The following is a 21909-nucleotide window of genomic DNA, read 5'->3' as shown; positions in this document are numbered from 1 at the left end:
GCAGAAGCAATGGAGGAGTGATGTTTATTGGCTCGCTCCCCGTGGCTTATTCTGCCTGCTTTCATATAAACCTTGGACCATTTGCCCAAGAGTGACACTACCCACATGAGCTGGGCCCTCCCACATCAATCATTCATCCAGAAAATGCACTACATAAACTTGCCTATAAGCCAATCTCATGGAGACATTTTCTCAATTGAGAATCCATATTTCCAAATGACTTTAGCTTATGTCAAGTTGACATAAATCTCACCAACACATAGACCAGCCCATGGCTTCATAGATAAGTTGAAATAAGCATATCTCCAACCATGCTGTCACTCTTTGAAGAATTTGCAGCTGACACTGCAAACTGCCCTGAGGTATATTATGGTCTCTAAATGTTACCTTCTTACCTGCTAAGCATAAAGAAGCTTGAAATGGGAACTAAGACATGGTACAATGCAGACCCCCTTCCTCTAACTCTCCACACACAACACTTCTCAGCCATGAATCTTACTGACTTGTACCTTCCATATGACCAAAGAAACCAAAACATATGTCTGCTTCTTTTTTTTTTTTTTTAGACAGGGTTTCTCTGTGTAGCTTTGTGCTTTTCCTGGAACTCACTCTGTAGCCCAGGCTGGCCTCAAACTCACAGAGATCTGCCTGCCTCTGCCTCCTGAGTGCTGGGGTTAAAGGCATGCACCACCACTGCCGGCTCATATGTCCGTTTCTTAATCCTGTCCTCTTCCCCATACATTCCCAATCCTTTCTCACTGTTCCTTCCTCACAACACAGCAAACATTTGCACAAACGAGAAACTTCCTGACTGCCTGTTGACTCAATGAAAATAACAGTCTTTGCTGTGCCATTCATTGTGGTAATATACAGATAGCATGAAATTTACTATCTTTCTATCTTAGTCATCTTAAGTGCTTGGTTAAGCAATGTTAAGTACAATCACATCATTGTAACAATCCCCAGTATACTTCTTGAAAAAATTGCAATACATAGATGGTGTCTTAGCCAGTTTTCTGTTGCTGTGATGAGAAACCATGACCACATCAACTCTTATAAAAGGAAGTATTTAATTGGGACTTGCTTACAGTTTCAGAGGTCTAGTCCAATATCATCATGGCAAAAAGCATGGAGGCACACAAACAGACATGGTGCTGGAGAGGTGGCTAAGAGTTCTAGATCTGGATTCACAGGCAGCAGGAAGAGAGAGAGAGATACTGGCCTGGCTTGGGCTTTTAGAACCCCAAAGCCCACCCCCAGTGACACACTTCCTCCAACAAGGCCACACCTATTCCAAGAAGACCACACCTCCTAATGACACACCCTAAGTATTCAATTATATGAGTCTGTGGGGACCATTCTTATTCAAACCACTACAGATATCATCAGACCCCCTTTGAATAAGTTGGATTCCTAACCAAACTTACTTGGAAAGTTTCCCAAATGATTATGAGGTACAAAGGGTTTGGGCAACAAAAACAGGTTGTTTTTTAAAAATTCCAACTGCTGACTTGATATCTTGCCATTCAACTTTTCACCCACAAGTAGATTTCAACCAAAACCACTTTTTTTGGTTAATTGAATGAAATATCAGTTCATTGTGTTTCAATTGTCAGAATTCAGAACAAGTGGGTGGTAATTTATTTCCATCAAGCCAGCCTTTTGCTTTCCCATAGCCAAAATAATAAATACTGGTTGTTAAGTTTAATCTTCCACTTTTCTCCTTAACATTCTAAATTATCCAGATACAACATTGTACCAAGAGTGAGTAGAGAGAGACATGGTCTCCAGAGTCTTAAACCTTTTTATAAAGACCCAAGAATAAAGTGGCCTTCACACCCCTTAAGCACTCACCCACTCACTCAATAACTCTTTTAAAAGATCACCCATTCCCATCTCAGTTTCTTGATTTATTTTTCATCCTCATGTATGAAGAGCCCAGCTGTTTATGTTTTAATAAAAATGGTTGAGAAGACCAGGCATAGCCCAACAGAGACTATTTCTGAGTAATATCCAGTTTGCTGGCATAGTCTCATGGCTACTTGGCAAAAACTGAAAGAATGGCCTTTTTGCTCCAAGCAACTCTGTCTTTGGGTAGTTTGTAGATTTATCACTTGTTGGTCTACAGCCTTTAAGTTAGGGATTGTATCCAAAGCTGCCCCAATTTTATAAGAAAAGCCTGGTGGTTTCCAAAAGCACGGCCAATTCATAGAGTATCCAGGCTATTTGATATCTATTTCCATGGAGGAAATGATCTTAAAGTGAAGTTAATTGGGAGTGCAGAGAGCCAGAGACAGTAAATTCAGAATTGCATAATATATTTGGATACTAAAGAGGCCTGTGTCATCTCCAATCCTAAAGAGACAGGCTGCTGGACAGTGAAACTCGGAGAAATGGGTGAGTTATAAACCTGCCTTGACCTTCAGCTTTCCATGTGACTGTACATGTCACATGGCTTTTCAGGGCCTATATGAAAGTTCTCCAGAGAAATATAACCAACAGGTTATTCAATGTATGTATATAATATATACAATATATAATATATTACATATTACATATATGTGTGTATAAAAGGAGAACTTTTATGGTAACAGACTAAGGTGATGCTAGAGTCCAGGATGTTTATATTGAAGCTGGAGGCCCAGGAAATAGTAATGATGTAACTCATTCTAAGTCTGAAGTGGGGCATGCATGATGATATAACTTCTACTCAGACGTCAAAACCTAAAGTACAGAGTAGGAGGTGGTATAATCCTGGGGAGTCTAATGACATGCAAACCAAGAGCTCTCATGTCCAAGGTCAGGACAAAATGAAGTCTCAGATCTAGGGAAGATAATTTGGCCTTCCTCCATGTTCATTTTTTAGTTTTTCTATTTTGCCTCTTAAAGGATTGGATGGCACCCATCTAAAACAGGGGAAAACCATTCTCCTACCTATTGAGTCAAACTCTGTTCTCTTCCAGTAATACCTAGAGACTCACCAGAAAAGGCATCTTATCAAAGTACTTCCTTAGCCTAATCAAGGGGATTAGGCCATATAAAATTTGTCAGCATAAAGTCTCAGTGTCCCCATTCATAAAAGAAAGGCTGAGCTGAATTATACTCAGGTCCTCAACTATATATCAGTGCTCTATGATATTTAAAAATAGGGTATTTAACCTTCTGCCTTGACCAGTTTAAGCATCACCAGAAGCTGTTCATTAGACATGGCTTCAATCACAATTTATAGATTAATTTACCAATTTACTTTCTATTTTGAATTGCAAAAATTACAACCAGACCTCTATTAGATTTTACCAAGGAGTTAGTAATTCTGTTTGGTATGAAAATGCTATAGTTTTTTTTTTTTCAGAATATGATCATAATTGCTAGAAATGCAAATTGAACTAGATGGGGTAAAATAGCATGCCTGTGATTCGATTTAAAAAAAAAAACAATAAAATATGTCCAGATCTCATAAGATGCCATTTGGACTAGCAACTTTTTTCATTAAAATCTGTATTCCGAAAGGACTTGGGGACCTAGAGGAAGCAGACGTGGGTGACCTTGAGTGTTCTGGGCATGATGCCAAGATGGTAGATGCCTTTGAGGGAACCCAAAACTTTCCCTGAAGATCTGGCAGGTGGAGTTTCAGTTTATATATTTGCCTTTTCTCCCTCTGTGGTAAATGTGTTAGTAAAGTGGAATCAATTTCCTGCCACAGATAGAAGCTCTGAGAGATTTAGATCTCTTCTCTGGGAATGCATCTTCAAATGCACTGGAGCCTAAGTAAAAAATGAGGATCAGGTATTATAGCTACCCTCTGGCCTCATCTTTCCACTGCTACTGCAGAAGTCCCAAAGTTTTGAGTATCTTTATGGCTCCATTTGTCCCACAGATTTTTGTGTCTGTCTAGTAATTCCTGAATCATTTGTGTATGAACTAACATATGTTAAGTACATAGATCTGTAGGTTTTATTTGAGCGTATCTGTAGATATATTGTTCTTTCTCATGTTCACACTCTCTACTACTTTTTCTCCCTTTACCCTCCCCAACTTCCCTTGTCTTATATGCTCACTACCACTGGCCTTTCCCAGAACATTACAACTTCTCCATTGGAGGGAAAATACCTGCCATCCTAGAATATATGCTATGCTTACATTAAACTTACGTTGCACCTATCAACACTGATTGAAAACATTATTAAAATTTAATTGGTTGATGCAATAAGTCTGAATTGTCTATAGAAAAAAAGTTTATGAGCATACATCCCACTCTGATATGAATAATCTGTCAGCTTCCTAAAGTTGATGTAGCAAAATACCCCAACTAGGTGGCTTATAACAACAGAAGCTCATTTTGCCAGGTTTCTGGAAGCTAACAGCCTAAAGTCTATGTTTCTGTGGTACTGTGTTCCCGTTGAAACACCGGGTAGAATCCTTTCTTATTTCTTCTTGGCTTCTTGAGAGAGTCAGCAGTCCTTGGCATTTCTTGGCTCTCAGCTGCATCCCCCATATCCATCACCACATGTGATCTCTCCTATGTCTCCCGTGTCTTATAAGGACAACGTGAGCTTAAGGGCCCGCCCTATTTCTGTATGACTTCATCTCCACTAATTACATCTGCAGTGACACTATTTCTAAACAAGGCTGCATTCTGAAACACAGGAGGACTTCACGATCTCTTTTTGGAAGAAGCAATTCCAACCACAAGTCCGTCCAAACAAATGACACTGTGAGATGGATTCCATTTGCATCTTTCACTATAGCTAGAGTTCATGATTTTACAAAAAAAAATGAAGAGCTAAACTTTGCTTCTTGCCCTGCGTGGGTGCGGTTTACTCCATACTTCTTCCGTGCAACAGACCGCGAGGGCAGACTGCGAGGGCACACCGCGAGGGCACACCGCGAGGGCACACCGCGAGGGCGGAAGAAGCCGAAAATAACAGTGAGCAGGGACCAGCTCTCTGGGGAGAAGGTTGTGTTACAACTCCATTTTATTCCAGGAAGAACAGGGAATATAGAGCCTGGAGACAGTAGCAGGGACACCACCTAATTTGCATTAAGAGGCTCGCTCCAATCATAAGGCTCCTCGTATATGCAGGAGGGCTTCCAGCAGGAATCTGTGCCAGGGTTCAAGCTAAAGATAAGCCAGGCATCTGGTTTTAAGACAGGCACCTGGTTTAGAGACAGCTTTCAGATAAGGTCAGTCCTCCAGGTCCAGGGACATTCTCCAGCAAAAGGCAGGTAGAGGCAGGAATTTCTGCTAGAGGGAGGGAGCCCCACATTGCCAAGATGTTGAGATAAGTTGTCAGGCTATCAGGAAACTGCAGCCTCTACCAGTCAGCAAAAATCTTCCAACACCTGGGAAGTAATTTTTGACTAGAAAGATTCAGAGAACATCCCAAGTTCCAGGACAATATCAAGGCTCTTTACAAACATACATCCTGTTCTATATGGCACATTCTACAGAACCCAAGTGAGAAGATTCTGCCATCAAAATAGAGACAGCAGACCTGAGCTCCCATTGAAAAGAATTAATCATGCTCCTGTAGCTTGCACTCGTTACAGGCGTGCTCTCCCCTCCCCTCCATCTGACTCATTCTGAGATTCACAGAAAGCCCAGTTGCTTTAAATCTAACTGTGTTGGTGGTACAGTAGGAAAGCAAGCTTAAACCAAATCAGACCAAACCAACAAACTCAACCAAATGCCTTTTATACAATTATTGTGTTGGAGGTTGTAGTCTTTTCTTATTTGAGTTTTTCCGCAACGAGGGGGCGATAGTGAGGACCTTGTGTATCTCTAGGCAAATATTCATCTGCCTGAAGGGTCAGTTAACCAATGGATAATCAGCTAATAGGTCAGTGCTCATTGGCGGATGTTCAGAGCTAGGGCCAAATCCCAGCAGGCAAGTCTTTACCTTCATCTTCTACTTCTTTAATAAAGCACCCATCTTGAACTGGCTTGTGACACACCTTGGGTAAGTCGCTGGTGTTTTTAAGATTCTGGACTGACTTCCTTCTGCCAAAAAAAGTACATTTGTTGTTTCTGGATGAGGCCCAGGTCCTCTGCAGTAATAACAGGGAAAGCATGTTTTCAGATTCCAATCCCCACTTGATGCTTTACACTCTACATGCTTTCTAGGGTAAGTGAAAAGAAACTGAGACTCAGATTACTCTGTTGTTAGCAGAGAGCAAGTTGAGAAAGAAATGGGAAAAAGATGGAAGGAGAAAAAGTAGGTATCAAAAGACTGGGGTAAAAAAAAAAACATCAACATGAATTAAAATGATTAAGAGCTACCATTATAAGATATGATCGTGCCCCTAAATAATAAAGTGTGTGGATTTGGTCAGCAGCTGGAATCTTTTCAGACTTCAGAGCTCTCTCCTTTCTTGAAGCTGCTTGAACCCATTCCCATGATTACTAGCTTGATATCTTGATATTTATATAAATGCTCTGTGTTGGGCCAAACAAGAAAAAAAAAGGGGTGTGTCAGAGTCACATGATTGTTTGGTGACCCTTCTCTTAAAACCTAATGTATGGACATGGAAAGCTGAGCAGAGAATGAATGGAACAATCAATATATTTACAAACGGGATTAATGCCTTAGTTCATGTTCTATTGCTATACCTGAATGCCACAGTATGGGCACTTTATGAAGTAAAATAGTTCACTTCTTACAAGTCTGGAGGTTGGGAAGTCCAATGCTGAAAGGTACCAACCATATGGTGAGAATTATCCCACTGGTGGAGATGCTCTGAGATGCCCTGAGATGCCCCAAACCTCCAAGGCAGCAGAGGGCAGCACAAGCTAGAACGATCATGCTGACTTACGTGTCTCTTCCTCACATTACAAATCTACTACCGCCACTATGCGGACATCACTCTCATAGCCTCATTGAATCTATATCACCTCCAAAGGTCCAACCTCCAAACACCACTAGCATATGCTTTGGGGAGCATAAATTCTGATGGGACAAATGCACAGGAAGACCAGAGCAAGGCATCTCAACCCCAAGAATGCAGTTAGCCATTACTCTAGTTTATTTTTCAAACTGAGCAAATCACTAATAGAAAGAAGGGAATAGTATTCTTCTGCTACCTAAATTCCCACCACCAGCATCCAGAAAGGATAGCACATGACCCTGCCTCTTTACTTCCTTGACAGTTTCTGCTTTTTTATTCATTAACAAGTGACCCTGGCACCATTTGTCATCAGAAGTCACAGAGTTAAAAGGTCATTCTCTGAGTCAACTCAGCTCTGATTTGTCTCCCTGTGTCCTTGCCTAGTAAAGGAAAGAAAACAAAATAATACTTCTGTCTTAATTAGGGTTTCTATTGCTGTGAAGAGACATCATGACCACAGCAACTCTTATAAAGGAAAATATTTAACTGGGGTGGCTCGCTTACAGTTAAGAGGTTTAGTCCATTATCATCATGGTGGGATATGGCAGCATGCAGGCAGACATTATGCTGGAGAAGGAGCTAAGAGTAGAGAAGAAGCTATACCTTGATCCGCATGTGACAGGAAATGGTCTAAGACACTAGGCATGGCTTGGGCATATATGAGACCTCAAAGCCTGCCTTCACAATGACACACTTCCTCCAACAAGGCCACACCTACTCCAGCAAAGCTACACCTCCTAACAGTGCCACTCCCTATGAGCACATGGAGGTCAACAATTATGTTCAAACTACCATAACTGGTAATAACCAAAAACGGAGGCAGGTTTGACTTGGCTTAAGAAGCAGACTTAGAAGAGAGCCATTTATCTCTTGGATGCCAACTTCTCACCCAGAAAATGCTTGATGAACAGATTAGAAGGTAAGAAAGTGAGGACCAGATTAATGTGAAGTCTCAGGGTCAGGGTGATTATACAAAATAGCTTCTTATTTATTCTTGTCTATTCAAAACAGGTCTGCTAAACATGGATGACAGTTGTTACCATATTTGCAAATAAGCAGTGGAATGACAGGCTGGTTTTCACATTGCCTTCACTTTTTACTTTTTATTGTTGCGAAACCATGGATTTGTGATATTCTCATATTTGTGCATCAACTATCTTGATCACAGTCACCTCTACTCCTCTCTCCTACACACCCCAGTTTCTTTTCCTGATCCCTATTGTATTACCTAATGAAGACTTTTCTAACAGCTTCATTGTGATATAATGTACATGTCTTAAAGTTCATGTTTAAAATATATACTTCTATGGGTTTTATGTATATACAGACTTACACAACTGTCAATGCAATCTAATTTCAGGACATATTTACCAAGTCAAAATTTGTGTATTAGAAGCCACAATTCATTCCCCTACTATCCCCATTTTCGTTAGTATAATGCCCAGTCTGTGACAATCACTAAACCACTTTCCTTTTTTGCCCCATAAGTTTCTTCCTCTGCCCAGATCTTGAAATATTTCCCCTATATTTTCTGCAATAAATTCAATATTCAAGTTACATATTAAAGTCTTGATCCATTTTGAATTGATTTTTGTGCATAATGGGAAATACAGATCTGCTTTCCTTCCTCTCCGTGTGAATATCATTTCGCCAGCACCATTTGTTACAGAGGCTGGCTCTCTCTACTAACAACGTTGTCAATAATTAGACAACTGTAGCTACGTGGGTTTATTTCACATCCTTAATTCTACTGGTCTATATGATTGTTCTCTTCTGTGCCATGCTGCCACTAGCAAAAATAATTTCTTTTTATGTTTATGAAGAGTAAGTGTTTACAAGTGTTTACCTAATAACAGCATGAATAAGATTTTGATAGTTATATCTGTGATTTTCAGCTATCTTAATTGAGGGGTCTTAGATGACTCTTCTCTTTCCCTTGAAATATTTCTATAATGTACAGAGAGATTTGGGTTTGCTTTTATTTAATTGGCAGGTATGTGGGATCCAGAAGCTGCCTTTGTGTGCCCAGCTGAAATGCCTGTGGCTGGGTGTTCTGCCAGACTCCACAGCTGTCTATCAGGATCTACTAACTACATAATGCTGTCTGTAATTTTGGCTTCATCTTCTCACAGGCTGATTATAAATGAGGTGACACAGAAAAGAAGAGATATGTGGAGCAAAGAGGCTTTTAAAGGTCTTAGGATTCTCCCAGAATCCCTATTCAAGATGTTCTTTCTTAAGATGACAAAACCCTTCATGTCTATCATTTGTATGTGGACAACAGTGGCCAGCTGGAAGTCCTAGAAAACTAGTATGGCTATTTCTTGTCTTTAGAGTATTAAATAGTACTTAACCTGTTGTTCTCTCGTTCTCATCATCAAATGAACAGAACTTAGTTCCTACTTCCTAGCTTCTATAATTCCTGGTGCTGGATAAATGTGCTATCAGTGATTATGAATAAGATCATTGGTGTGTATTCATTACTTCAGTTTCTTGTGGATTATGCAACAAATCTCACAACAATACAAAGAGATGGTTATGTGCATTCCTACTTTAAAGATTAAGGAACTACTGCCTTACTCAAGGTCACATGGCTGTAAAGTGGTACAGGTTATAGTCATACAACTTTCAGATGGAGTCATACCCTATACACATCCACTGGACCATGCTGACTGCGTATGACACATCAGGCTAGCCAGCATTCCATAACTGGAATAAAACTACAACATGCTCAAAGAAAATGAAACCTTTGGGTTTCTTTCTATTTTAATAAAATGGTTGGTTCAGTTGCACCACTTTAGGAAATGATGCCACAAAAACCCCTGAGGAAAAATAAGAAATAAGAACCTGGAACAAAGTTGTTGAAACAGGCTTGAGACTGAAAACACCTCAAAGCAAAGCAAATTTGCTGGTCTCTATCTCTCCAGCATGGAGGAACGGGACCCCTAGTTTATAAGGACTCTTAGTAACTGTACACAGCACTCACAGGCAAAAAGGAAAAAACCCCAGCACGCTGAGTACACTGCTTCATTTCTATCAGCCAAGGAGTTGGTGTTGTGCTCCTGTTATTTCAAGTCTTGACTTAGTGGTATAAGAAAGTTACCACTGTTGCTCTCATTCATCAGCAGCACTTTTGAATTAACCTGGAATATAAAAGAGCAAACCAAAGAACAGCTTATCATACTGTAAGTTCAACTACCCGTTCAAAAGGCAACATCAATCAATGAAATAAACAGCTAGACTGAGAAAGGGAAGTCAGCCTTGACGCAAGCTACTCATTGACTGCTCCAAGTTGATCCCTAACTGTTGCCCCAAGAGACATAAATCCTTTCAAGGTCCCTAAAGAAATAACACTTAGATGGTCCCTAAATGGGACAGAAGTAGTAAGGAAGTGAAAGCCCCACCAGCAGTCCCTCCTAAACAGGCTCCCTTATTACGCAGCATAAAAGATGAAAACTTTTTGGCTACTAATCCCAAATAATCCTAAACCTTGGATACTAAGACTGAGAAATATTTACTCTCTTATATTTCCAGGTAAAGATGGGATGTTCTCAGTTCAGATCACCATGACCACAACAATTCTCTGTATTAATTATAAGAGTATGTTCTTTCCTCGAGTATGGTATTTAGTGACTTCCAACTTTTAAAAAGGTAACTTTTTATAAGCCTCATGGTGATTTAAAGAACAGGACAAAGGTAACACTTAAGAACAGTTTTAATATTGCAATCAATGGGGAATTAATTTTCTTCGAGGTTAGGATTTCCTGCATCTGGAGATAGGATCCAGTACCTCACACACACTAAGCACGCGCTCGACCAATGAGTTGCAGCCTCAGTCCTCTGAAGTTTTTAAACCGATTCCTTGAGATTTCTAGAAAAATACGTGTTTGTCACTTAGAGGCTGTTTTCTTCTTGCTAGTTTTTCTGCTGTCTTCACATTAGTTGCATAGCCCTAGCTTGTAAATGCTCCTCCCTTCACCTGAGAACTGGGCTGACACTGAGGGCCTCTCAGCTAACATAAACAGAAAGCCATTCTGTTCAGGTCCACTGCTAGTGCTCGCCTCATTACCATGCCCAACCCATGGCCACCCTGGTTAAGATGACCACTGGCCAGTTTCCAAAGAACCACATTCATGCTGCACTTATTCACTGGACCAGAACAATCCCCCTCCCCCAATTTTACATTGTTTAGCTACTCTCTTGTTTATAAACTCCAGCTGTAGATTATGACATTCCCTGTTGGTCATTCAAGGCTACCTGGACTTTGGTTCTTTCTAAATAAGCATTACTCCTTATTTACTTTACATTCATCCTCAAAAGGATTTAAAACAATCTACTTCCTATATGACTCCATAATAACCAGTTCTGCCATTTGGGCAGGTTATAACAATAAGAAAACGTATGACCCTTTTGGTATTTCCCTGTTACAAAACACTTCCAACACCCCTTCTCTCATTAAAGTCACTAGCTTTAGAGAATACCAATTTGTCTAGATGCTCCTGGTAAAGCTAGCATGTGGAAAGCTTTGCTCAAATATGCCGCTGTAGCTCTGACAATGTGCAGGCTGCGAAGACTTATTTGAGTTACAGTGTGACGTTCCAACTTGATTTTCAAATCTGGTTTCCAAAGAAATTCCCATCTTAACGTTTATCAAGAGTAGGATGTGTAGCAACAATTAAAGAAAAAGAGGCCATGAATTTGAAAAGCGATGGGGTTTACATGGGAGCGGTGCGAGGAAGGCAGAGGAAGGGGAAATGATGCAATTATCTTATAATTGCAAAAAAAAATTTTATTTAGTTTTGTTTTTCCAGACAGGATTTCTCTGTGTACCTCTAGCTGTCCTGGAGCTCTCCATGTAGACTCAACTGGCCTCAGACTGAGAGATCTGCCTGCCTCTGCCTCCCAAGTGCTGGAATTAAAAATGTACACCACCACCATCTGGTACAATTTTTTTTTTAATGTTAAAAAAAAATGGCAGGAAGACATGACAAGTACCAAAAACAGGAGGTAGGATGGGTAGGTACTTTGTCAAGAATCCACACAAAGAATTTCTTGGAATGAAAAGAATTTAAGAATTTGGATGTAAGTAGCTGGAAAGAACCTTGAATTTTCCCCAGCACTATTGTTGCAAAAATACCTAAATTTTGGAGTAAAAGTTCTAAGTGCAGATTAAATTGTAAGTCTCTCCAGTACCTTAGAAGCAGAGCATTCCAAGAGCTGAACATCTACTTATGACTTCTGTTTATAGAGTCCAAGCCTTCTGTAAGAGTCCATGCAGCTCTACATACATATCTACAGCGACAAGGTCTCAGAGTGGTCCTCATCTTCCTGAATCACCGTAATGATGAAAATTTTATTCCGCCCAGTTAAGAAGTTATTCTAGTTCTGCCCAGTAGCAGACAAGTTGGATGTCCAGCAAAATACTGCATTAAAATTTTTTGAACCCAGATCTGCCTCCATGTAATTTTCACTTGTTTGAGGGCACAGTGAATTGGATGTGTCCCAAAAAGCTCAAATGTTGGGTAATTCTCAGTGTATCTGTGTTATGAGGCAGAGAATAGAGCCTAAGGAGCAATTAGGTCATCCCTCACAAAAGCTTGCTTATAAAAACAAGTTCTGTCCCTTTCTTGTTCGCTCTCTAGCATGTACCCTCTCCTCTTTCTCATTTTCTTTGACATGCACTGTCTTGAACTCTCTCCTTCCACCATTGGATGATACAGCCATAGGGATTTCACTGGCTGGGGGAGAGAGTGTCTGGCCTGGACTTCCCAGTCTCTAGAACTGTAAAAAATAAGGCAGAGAGTGCACTCTATCTTCTCATGCCTTTGAATATGTTCTCCCAGTGGTGATAGCCATTTTGAATGACCTCAGGACAACACCCAAAATTCGTGAGAAGAACACATTATCTTCCCACCTTAAGCTACTTCTAGTCTTCTATCCTTTTCCTCTGATAAATTGCATCCAGCTCATATAATTCTTCTAAACACAATGTTTTAATTTAAAAAATTATTTGAAAAATGCATACATTAGTAATGTATTTACATCATTTCCTCCCTCTCTTTTCCTTTCTTTAATTCTTCCCACACCCTCTAAGGTCCATGACCTCTTCTTCTATAATTATTGTTACACATATATGCATATGTGTTTGTACACACCCTCCTGAGCCTGTTTAGTGTTGTTTTATGTACATATATTTAGGGCTGACCAATTGAATAACCTATCAGGGGCACCTCTCTAGAGAAGTCTGATTTTCTCTAAACAGCCATTGACTGCTGCCATGAAGCTTTTCATCTAGAGTGGAGCCTTGTGAAATTTCTCCTACCCTCATTGGCATATAGACTGATCTTGTCATTACATAGGCCTTCTTTAGGCAACCACACGGTTGATATTTCACAGGAAGAGCATTCCTGCCATGTCTAGAAGATACTCTCTAGCAGCAGGCATTCTGATCCTTTGGCTCCTAAAATCTTTCCAGCCCATCTTTTGCAATATTTAAGCCTTAGGTGTAAAGGTTATATTGTAGATGTGCCAGTATAGAGTTGGATCGTTGAGTAGAAGACAGTAAACAGAGAAGACAATTTACTTACCTGAGGATCCTCAGATATTACCCAACATTTTTCAGATAATCAATAACTATTGGCTGAATAAATATGTATTGAACAAATGAACAACTGACTATGGCTTATGTTCCAAGATGAATTTTTAAAGGTTCTCTCTAAAATGTCACTTATGTTTTAATCATTTTTTAAAATTAGTTCTCTATAAAGAAGCTTGGTTCTCCAAATGTACTTATGAAGATTAGACAAAATCATGCTTCAAGTGGTTAGAAATAGTGTCTGGCAGTCAATTAATGCTAACTAATTATTTTCTTTCTGCTTTCTAGTCATTTTTTAAAAAATAGGATTATGCTGATGCCCTCAGGCTCACTAATCTGAAAATCATTTTGTTATCCACTAATGAAAAAAGGTCTGGAGTTGCAATCAGTTCCCACTCTGTGCCTTTAACTGGGCCACCCACACCTGCACCAACCCCTTGGAACTGGCATCAGTAAAACACAAAATCCTGGATTCTTTACTTCCTCCTCTGGACTGTTTAGTTAGCCCCTGACCTTTGGGCCAAGTCTTCCATTCCTAGTCAGCACTTGCCTGTTGCCTGTTGGACCTGACGTCTGAACTAACTTTACCTTATTTGACTTTTTCTCCCTCTCTCTCTCAATCAGCCCAGTGAAGATTTTGGAATTTTCCTTTGGTTCCAACAAGGCCCATTCTCTTAACCAAGGTTTTTTTTTGTTTGTTTGTTTTTTTGGTTTGCCTCTGCCACATATGGCTCAAAATTTTCAATCTGTAGTTGTCATTAATATTGAGATGTATTACTCAAAACTGGGAGATAAAACTGACACTCTTCATGTTTATGTATCTTAAGAACAGAAAAAAGGCGTTTCACCAAGCATCGGATTTTCTTGTTTCATCTCTGTGTTAATTCTGTGTGGGACTGACGGCCCCACTTCTCCCTTCCCATCTCTTGCCTCTGCTTCAGTCTGTGGAGCTCAGACCCAGGTACTCACCAAGAGTGTGGGCCCCAAATCATTTCTTGGATGGACTTGCATTTTCTTCCCTCAAGACCTTATGTTTACAGATTGGTATGAGTGACTGGATCTGTTGCCAGAATGCTTGAAGCCTCTCTTATTTTCTGAGTATAGCTGAAAATTTATCAACTGAAGCCTAAACTTGAGCTGATGTCAATAGATAAGGCACGACTTTGGTGGATTCATCAGCTACAATGACATCAGCGGCTCTGGGTAGACAAGAAATACTTGATGTCTTTTTAACCTCTGACTTGTGGGAGATTTCCATGCACAACATCTTCTGTTGGTTACATAAAAATCAAAACAGTGAGTCTTGACTTGCTTACTTCATGGCAGACTCTCCTTTACTGTGAGAGGCACTGTGTCTCCTCTTATATTGAGAAGCAAAATGATTGAACACAGGACCTAATGAAAGCACTACCAAATTCACACTGTCACCTCTCTCTACTTCATGCCCTACTTCTAATGCAGTGGCCAGACTTGCCTTCAACACATAGTACTCAAATGGAGATGGGAAGAGAGTGTGTGTTCTGCACTCATTGTTTCCTGGAGATAACAGATAGTTGGATTTTTTAAATTTATTCAGTGTACTTTTGTCATATTATTTCCCCAACTCCTCCCTGTACTCCCCTTTTCTATCTACTCTGCTTCATCTTCTTTCTCTTGCTTTAATAACAAAAGCACACACAACAAAATAATAAAGAGAACATGGAGCCCATTTAGTGTTGTCCAACTATTCCTGAGCATGAGGCATGCCCTAGAGTGCGGTGGATATGCCCAGTGTCACAGCATGAAAAGAAGTGATTTTCCCTTTCCCAATAACTATCAATCGGAAATATCTTTTTGCTGGGGGTGGGACTTTGTGACCATTTTTCTTTCTCCATACTTTGATTTTGTCCTGTTTGCATGTGTTCAGGTCTTGTGCATACTCTCACGACATCTCTGAGTTTGCATGTGCGTCAATCTTGTTACATCTGGAAAATGCTGTTTCCTTGGACTCATCCACCACCTATGGCTTTTAAATTCTGCCTCCTCTTGCACATCAACCCCTGATCCTTGAGACGGATGGCGTTATATAGATATTCCATTTAGGGCTGAGTGCTTTGAAGTCTCTCACTTTATACACACTATCCAGTTGTGAGTCTCCAAGTTAATTACGATCTAATGAAAGGTATTCTCTGACAAGGGTTCTATGGTGCACTGATCTATGGATATAATAATATGCCACTGGGAATAATTTTATTGCTATGTTCATTTAGGCTTCCCCCTAGGCCTATGACCAATCTAGTCTCAGGTTCTTGACCTCATTAACAGTGCCAAGCTTGGGTTCTATCTCATAGCGCAGGCCTTACATCTTATGAAAAGGTGATTTGTTACTCCAGTAACATTCATGCTACTGTGGATATACCTTGCAGACAGATTGTTATTACAGCTCTCGGGGATCAGAGCTGGGTTAGACTGATGGTTACTTTTCTCCTCTGGTAGCATCTATAATACCTTCCAGCCCTACAAATGTCAGTCAAGAGAGGTGAAAGTTCTAGTTGAGCACTAGCTTGATTTCTCCATGTTCGATGCTATAAGTATATGGTGTCTTTAGTAATAGTGTATTGCAATCAGGTTAGAGACGGTAACCAATATCATTGACAATAGCTTATTATGTTTGGGAGTGCTCTGTGGGGCTGCTTTGGCCAATGACTCAAAAAGATATAACCGATTCCTGGTTATGGGTTTATTTGGTAGCATACAATGTCCCTTTGGGACATTGTCTCCCCTATTATATGGTAACTCCATTTAAATTCCATTTATATATGTATATATTTTAGGGAGCTTCCACAGCAGTAGGTTTTGTGTGGCTTTTCAAAAGACTTTTAGTGTCAATTATCTCTTCCCATATTCCTTCCTCTACCCTGCCCACCTATCTCCTTCCCCATTTAATCCTCCTATTCTAATTTCTCCTTCATCACTTTATAACAACGCATTTTCCCCTATCCTTGGTACTTGAAAGATTACCTCATCCTCCAGCCTAGTCCCTTGCTAGCTATTTAACTTTGGTGGTTATTCTGATTGAAACACATATATCTGAAACTTAAAAGCTAACATCCACATATAAGAGAAAACATGCAATATTTGTCTTTCTGAGTTTCAATTACCTCACTCAGGATGATTGTTTCTAGTCTATCCATTTACCTGCAAATTTCATAATTTCATTTTTCTTAACAGCTGAATAATATTTCATTGTATAAATTACTACATTTATATTGTCTATCCACCAGTTGGTGGACTTCTAGGCTATTTCCAACTTCTGGCTATTATGAATAGAGCAGCAATGAACATGGATGAGCAAGCATCTCTGTAGTAAAATGTAGAATCTTTTGTGTTTATGCCCAAGAGTTGCATAGCTGGATCTTGAGGTAGATCAATTTTCATCTTTTTGAGGAGCCTCCATACTGATTCCCATAGTGGCTGTACAAGTTTCCATTCCAACCAGCAATGAATAAGTATTGTCCTATCTCCATACAGCATCTGATGCCATTTGTTTTATTTATCTTGGCCATCTTGACTGGCATAAGATGAAACTTCAAAGTAGTTTCTCAGTCCTTTGTATTTCATCTTTTGAGGCCTCTCTTTTTATTTCTGTATCCCATGTTTTTATTGGGTTATTTATTTTATTGATGTTGAATTTTTTAGTTCTTCATATATTCTAGACACTAATCCTCCCTATATACATATCCCTAGTGGAAGAGAAACAGTAATTAAAAAATCTTCCAACTGAAAAATGCCCTGGAGGAGATTGGAATGGGGGGCGGGCTGGGGGGAAGGTGAGGGGGGCGGGAGGGGGGAGAACAAGGGAATCTGTGGCTGATATGTAGAACTGAATTGTATTGCAAAATAAAAATTAAAAAAAATAAAAAATAAAATAAAAAAATAAAAAAAAATAAACTAAAAAAAAAAAAAAAAAAAAAAAAAAAGCCCAAGGCCAGATGGACTCAGTGCAGAATTCTACCAGGCCTTCAATGAAAAACCAACACCAATCAATACTCCTCAAATTATTCCATGAAATAGAAATTAAAGAGAACTTTCTGAATTTTATTTCTATCAGGGTCATACAGTAACAGATAAGCCAGGCTTTTAAGAGAGAGCAATGAGACTATGTAGTGTTCTTGCAGGTAAAGCTGAGAGAATAAGGAAAATTCATCACTCTCCTACACACAAAGAAATGAGCAAGAATGATTTTGTGGAGCTCAGTGATAGGATTACAAATCATAGAGGAAAGGCTACTCAACTGAATAATGTGGCTAGAGAGACATATCACCATTACAACTGAGTCATAGGAAAGGTAGATGTGTAAGGAAAGAGTATCCTGACATGCCCATTTCCCATCCTCTGCCTGATGCAGTTGAACTCTCCCTGAAGATGAAGGCATGGGAGCCCAGCAGGCAGAACCATCAAGCTCAGAACAGGATTAGAATAAATGTGGGAGCAAGGACAGAGACTGGCCAGAGTTAGGTGACATGCCAGACATTTGATGCATGCTAATGAATAATAGAAGAGCAAATGATGAAAGCACAAGACCCACCATTCAATAAACACTTTTGGGCGCTGCTGAAACTACAGTTCCCTTGATGCCCCTGTGCTCTAAAGCCCTCATTACTACTACATAGTATTTCAATCTGTCCATCTGAATGCAAGCCTCTGACCTGGGTCCTGCTGCCTCTGTGCCCTTCTCCAGCCTCAGCTAACCCCTCGGGGTTTCCAACAAGAGTATACACAGAGTATAGATTTAATTTGGGTGGGAACAGAGAGGAGCAGGGGCTTTTCTGAGCAGAGCTAGGACATTATCGAAGAGAGCTAAAATAATTCCCAGAACATAAAATGCACTCTAGAATATTTAAGAGTTTTTGAAATGAAAATGTGGTTTCGCTATACCTTATGGAGAAAATTTGGTGACTTACTTCTAGGAAACCTGCCCCCTGACATCTGTGTCACAAGCTGTGGGTTCACCAGACTCCTCATTACCTTGTGGATGAACGTCTTTTGCTCAAATAGCTTTCATCATATCACGGGCTTTGATTGCAAACACAAATCAGCTGCCTAATCAAAGCAGCAGTGTTGACAAAGTATTGACTATGCTGTGAGGGTCTCAGAGTTATGAAGACACTGGTGGCCACCGTGGGTCTCCGGCCGGTCACTTCCTCCTCTGTTAGTTGAAGAGGCATGAAGAATGTTCAGCACTAACTAGCTTCCTCAAGGGATGATTCCTAGAATTCTAGCATTTAAATGCTTGGAAATTATTGGAAAGCCTTTTTTTGGCTGTTTCCACTAGCCAGTTGGCTTTCACATGGGATTTTGAGACTAAACTGGACAATAATTTTGAATTTATGTCTATAAATAAAAATCAGTTTGGGGGAGGGGGGTTGGTTATTTTTTACATGTGTATGTAATCCGTGTGTGTGTGTGTGTGTGTGTGTGTGTGTGTGTGTGTGTGTGTGTGTGTGTGTTTGTATATATGCAGGTACATACGCATATGGAGACCAGAAGTTGATGTCTAGTGTCTTCCTCCCGCTCTCTACACCTTATATATTAAGGCAGGGTCATTCGCTTGAACCCAGAATTCAAGTGAATCAACCTAATCTAGCTAGATTTGGCTGATCTAGGCAGCCGGCTTGCTACAGGGATCCTGTCTCCACCTTCCATGTTTGCTGGGGTCATAGATAGACTACCATGCCTTCCCAGCATGTATGTGAGTGCTGCAGGTTTGAAATCCAGTCTTGTAATCACATGGCAAGTACTTTTCCCAGTGAGCAATCTTCCCAGGCCTAAAAGCCAGGTTGAAAAAGTACCTTCTGGCATATACAGACCCATTTTGTATTGAAATGTTGAACGAGTTTTTTCCTGAGATCTGCATTTCCAGCAGTTATCTACCATGTGTCCCTTAAACCCTGGCCAATCAGAAACAAGAGTCTAGGATTTTATACAGAAGCCTAGAGTCAGGAAAACTAGCTGGATAAGGTTGGGGCCGTGACTCCTAGAGGGTGTATCATAAGAGACGAAAGGCTTCACCCTGCATTTCAGTGAACAACCCATTTCTTACCATTTGGCAGCCTTCTCCTGCCAAAGCATTTTTGACTCACCAAGGGAGAATCCAATCTAAGCTTCAAGTAAAAGTGGACAAATCTAACTCGACCAAGGCCATATCAGGATTCATCTGTAAATACCATCTAGGACCTCCAGTATCAAACTCCTTATAACTTAACCCCATTGGGCTAGATGAACTATGAGCTATAGATTAGATAGCAATACTGAATCAATGGTTATCTTCTGACTTAATCACATTGTTTATAAAAAAAAAAAAAAGAATGTCCTATTCTCAATAACTCAATATAACTAGGACAAAGGAGGCATCATGACTATGACTTGCTCTCCAGTCTTGGACTTGGGGAAAAAAGTAATTTTTTTACATAAAAGACACAGGATGATAAATAACATATTAATAATTAGGATATCTGGGTGGAATAGATGAAATTTATTTTTGCAACTTTTGTCTAAGATTGGTATTACTTCATAATGAAGTTGCCAGAAAACTAAGTCCAGAAAATGAGAGCTATTATAAGTGAGGGTGTTTAGCCATGCTATGTGGCACAGGAAGCTGGAAATGACAAATATCCTGCTTTGTCGCATTTGAACTAACATGAGTCATCTTCTCTTTCAGCTAAAGGACACTTCTGTCTGTGAAGGTGAGCACCACAGATGCTTTGCACATGAGCCCTGGAGGTAAGAAGGGCTTGATCTAGTGCCCAGCTGATTGCCTTCCATTGTCCATCTCATCCTGGCAAGGACAGGGACCCAGCTATCTTGATTCTCAAAGAACATCATCTCAACCCATTGATGTTCATTCATACAGGGCCCTCTGCCGTCCTCAAAAAAATCTCCAATCTCCCTAGCCCGTTGTCTCACAAAACCTGATGTTTATCTCTTTTTCTTGTTTTTCTCAAACGCTTTTCATGGTTGATATTCCCTAATAGTGCAATTAGGAGATTTTTATTTCCTCTTTACAGTTTTCTGTACTTGGGAGATTTTTTGACAATGTCTGTGTCACTTTTATAATCAGAAAGAGAAATATTGCCTCTGCTTTTAATTTTCCAACCAGTTCAGTACAAATTCTGTCACCACTTTCTGAGCCTTGTCTTGGCCTCCTTCATATTGTCACTCCTTGGACCTGCTCCATCCCAGCCTATATGACAATATTCATACATGGCAATCTCTGAATCTTCTCCATCTACTAACAGCAAGGAAGTCCTGGGAGCCAGGACTTGTCAGCAAATAGGCCATGGAGAAATCATCTACACAGATTGCCTCTGCATATGCTACAGTCAAAGATCTAGACTACTTAAGGAAATAGAGGGTTGCTTGTGTAACTCTGAGGCCTTTCTTTCCTTCCCTTCCAGGGAAAGTGAAAAACATCATTAGGATAGGAAATTGACTAAGTTAATGCCTGAAGAAAGTTCTAATAGAAAAGTTTCTGAAATTCCTTTGAGCCACCTCTCAGGGTTTACAACTCTTCCAACAGTGACATAGAGGTATCCCTTTGTGAGCATTCCTCACTCCAGTGAAGTCTTGCCTGTCTCTTGGACCAAGGTTTCTCAAACATTGTCAGGACCTTCTGCATCAAAGAATACATTGTTTGTCATGGAGACAGCTCTCTGTATGGTAGTAAACTTAGCAACATCAGAGTATAACCCCACTCCCACCCCAGCTTCACTGCTTTGACAGTGTCAAAACATTGCTTAAGGTCCTGGGAAGGACAAACTCACCCACCCTGGGTAGTGACCGTAATGTGTTCAGACATTGCCAGATGTCTCCTAAGTGGAACAAAATCCTTTTATCAAAAACAACTTCTCGAAGTTACCTCAGCCCTGGCAGGACCTTCTGTCTTTTCATTTAAATGGACTGAAATTCATAGTGTGCAGAGTGGACATTAGGAAATGTCTACAGAAAGGATACCATAAGTCATCCAGACACTTTGGGTACAAGAGATCCCTGTGACATGAACGTCCTTCCCTGGATGGTCCATGAGCATAAGGACTGATGAATCAATCCAGCTAAAGTTCTCCGCACGCCTTCCTCCATTCTGAGCTCTGTCCCTTGATTTCACATGGTCTGTACTACTCAAAAGGTAGACAAATTGGGAGACAACAAGGTTATACTAAACACTGTATTAATCTTTCCCCAAGAAGACAAGTACAGAAAACTGGAATCTGAACTGTATTGCAAACACACAGAGAATTCTCTGTTAATTCCTTTTTTTAACTTTATGTATACTTACTTATTGTGTAAAAAAAAATTGTCTCTTACTGACTTTATAAATTTTTTAAGCAGGAAAACATAGAGTCTAAACAGTGGCTTAATTAAAATTCATCTTTTCCACTCCAAGCAGTACA

At 40.0% G+C, this 21909-nt stretch overlaps 1 protein-coding gene across 3 annotated transcripts in view; it reads left to right on the top strand.

Moving 5' to 3' along the window:
- Positions 1 to 21909, top strand: part of Prlr (prolactin receptor) — a 175641-nt gene that overhangs the window by 95242 nt on the left and 58490 nt on the right. For all 3 annotated transcript variants that reach the window (XM_059276332.1, XM_059276330.1, XM_059276329.1), the window contains one exon: positions 20181 to 20205. The gene's annotated coding sequence lies outside the window, so the exon portion shown is untranslated. The remainder of the gene's footprint in view (positions 1 to 20180; positions 20206 to 21909) is intronic.

This window comes from Peromyscus eremicus, chromosome 11, assembly GCF_949786415.1.
Source record: "Peromyscus eremicus chromosome 11, PerEre_H2_v1, whole genome shotgun sequence".
Taxonomy (NCBI): Eukaryota; Metazoa; Chordata; class Mammalia; order Rodentia; family Cricetidae; genus Peromyscus; species Peromyscus eremicus.
The sequence above is the reverse complement of the archived record's forward strand: the minus strand, read 5'-3'. Positions and strand labels throughout refer to the sequence as shown.